The 2,642-nt window shown below is 29.4% G+C and overlaps 1 long non-coding RNA gene across 1 annotated transcript; it reads left to right on the top strand.

The window, feature by feature from the left end:
* The first annotated feature begins 258 nt into the window (after positions 1-258).
* On the top strand, positions 259-2,316 carry LOC110706725. The gene is made up of 3 exons (XR_002508389.1): positions 259-314; positions 401-969; positions 1,395-2,316. It is a non-coding gene; the product is annotated as an uncharacterized LOC110706725 (long non-coding RNA).
* Positions 2,317-2,642: the final 326 nt, after the last annotated feature.

The following is a 2,642-nucleotide window of genomic DNA, read 5'->3' as shown; positions in this document are numbered from 1 at the left end:
ATTACCTGTACACTGAATAAAATGTGTCTTCTGTACACACTTATGTTACTTTGATTGTTATTATGCAAGCAGTATTTTGTGAGTTTTCCCCTAGAGATGGACTGTATAACATTTGGAAGTATGATTTACCTCGGATTAGGGACTGGAGTGATGCGAACATGAAAAATTTGCATGACCTAATCAATGGTTTGAAGGAAGACTAAAAAACAAGTAAAGTAAGTGCAAATATGTTTGTTTAAAAAAGAAAGAAGCTAATATTTCGATGAAATTTTTCATATTGGAGCAAAATTCAGATGAGTATCTTGTCATTGAAGGTATGCTTTAGTTGATAATTCACTTATTCCCTCGATTTTATATTAAAAGTATTTAATTAGTATCTATTTAAATTGATTAAACACAGATTTGGGAGAAAAGCATTTTGATGTCCGAGGAAGAAAGTGGGGAATCGCACAGGCTATCGCGCTGGATGATTTTACAGATAAAGACAATGGATTTCTAGTTGATAACACTTGTACCTTTGGAGCCGAGGTTTTTATTACAAGTGCTGAGCCTAGTTACTCGAAGATGTCGCTAGTCAATTCCATTTCCAAAAATGTATTTAAAATTGGTATTAAATTTGATATCGAAAGTGATTATTATGATTCTACTACCTTCACCGCTACATTAGATGGAAATACTTACACCTGGTGCGTAGCTATTTTTTTAAAATAGTTGATGAATCCTCGTTTTTATAAATTTTTGTACCATGATTATGTTTATACATTAAATACTCGTTTTTTTTTTCCACTAATCTTTGTAGGAAACTGCGGTTATACCTAACTAGACATTCTGAGGGAACTGACTTTCATGTATCGCTGTATCTGATTCTTGTGGATATCAACAAGCTTTCCAATGGAAGGAGCATGTTGGTTAATTTTCAATTAAGTTTAAAAAATAAAAGTACTGGATCGTACTCTTATTCCATGCCAGGTATCATGAGAGCCTTTCTTTTTTCCCTTTTTAATTGTGAATAAAAAGTGATCTTTTATTAAAAATAAAATCAAATGGTGGTTGTATATTTCACAATATGTAAAATTTACACAATTTATAAGCTAACGATTAGGGAGATATTTGCATGATCAGATTGCATAAAATATATAATCTCACCACTAACGACATAATCTTAACTAATTAAGCATCCTATTTTGAATCACTCCTATTTTGAGTCAGACAATGAATACTCTCGTCATGAGGTACCTGCCTATAACGTTGATGATTTCATATTTATCCGCAAATTAGGAGTACTATGTACTTTGGATTTTAAAGTTATTAATATAAGTTGTTAGGCAACAAACTGCCATTGCATGTTAACTACAACATTTTTTCTTTATTTAATTGTTGTTTTTCTCTTGTAGCTGCTCTTGACTGGTACCATACCAAAAAGGATTCGTCGGGCTATTCTAAGTTTATTGAAAGAGAAGCCTTTTTTAATTCGACAACCAAATATGATTATTTACAAACTGCAAATGTGAAAGTCCAATTCAAAAGTGTCTTCATTCTCAATGACGTTGATGAATAAGATGTTCACAACCACCATCGATGCATACTCTTCATTTGTATTGAATGTTTTTTGGTTGTAATCATCGAGTATGTATGAAACGAACCAAGGTCTCTTACACAAGGCATATTGTGTTATCCCTAAACGCTTTCTGTAGAGTTACATGGTTTTACCTTACTCTTAAAGAGTTTTACATGTAATTTCCTTCATTTCAATTAAATTATATTAAATTATTGTATTTGTTATCACGTGATTATGAAATAATTATGATGTTGGGATATTTACTTCACTATTAAATGATATGATAACCTTTTTCATAGTTGTGATTTTGTTTTTTTGGTATTACTTAAGGTATTTTTTATATATTCTTCTCCGGTTGTAACATTCATTGGCTATAAATACTAGCTTAATTCCCGTGCAATGCACGGTTTTACCAAAATTTGTAAAGATATACAACAATTCTATACAAATTATTCTCTTATAAAAAGTATCATAAAGATCCATATTTTCTAAAATTTTCTATTCAATAAATTTTAGCTTGCACCCGTATGATATACAATATGAATATGACCACTCAAATGCAAAGTAAATCAAATTTTCAAGAATGGAGCGAGGGAGATTATTCAGAAACATTTTTTAACAATAACTTGTTCTTTAGCTTGTTATACACACTGGCGTGCATAAGTTATCATTTATACTTAAACTAATAAATTACTTAAATCACTTTATTATTTTACTTTGCTTTTGACATTTTAAAAATCTGGCTTAAAAATTATATAATCAAATGATCTAATTGTATGATAATTAATCAATAATTCGTATTAAAAAAAAAAAAAAAAACTAAACTAAATATCAAGCTCTTTTTATAATTCTATTTTTCTTACGTCAAATATAAATTTTTTCTTTACCAAAACTATTTCTCTTAGAGGGCGCTTAATACCTTGAAATTAATGGCCCAATGATATGGAAGCAATGTTATACTATGTAATTACCATAATAATCTTTATTACATGAATCTCTATATTTTTCATAACAAATTCAAATTTTCCCTTCTTTGCAACCTCACTCTTATCCTGTTCAATCATCATCTTTATTATAGTAAAAA

This window comes from Chenopodium quinoa, unplaced genomic scaffold (assembly GCF_001683475.1).
Source record: "Chenopodium quinoa cultivar QQ74 unplaced genomic scaffold, ASM168347v1, whole genome shotgun sequence".
In the NCBI taxonomy this organism is placed as follows: domain Eukaryota; kingdom Viridiplantae; phylum Streptophyta; class Magnoliopsida; order Caryophyllales; family Amaranthaceae; genus Chenopodium; species Chenopodium quinoa.
This window is presented reverse-complemented; position numbering and strand designations above follow the sequence as displayed.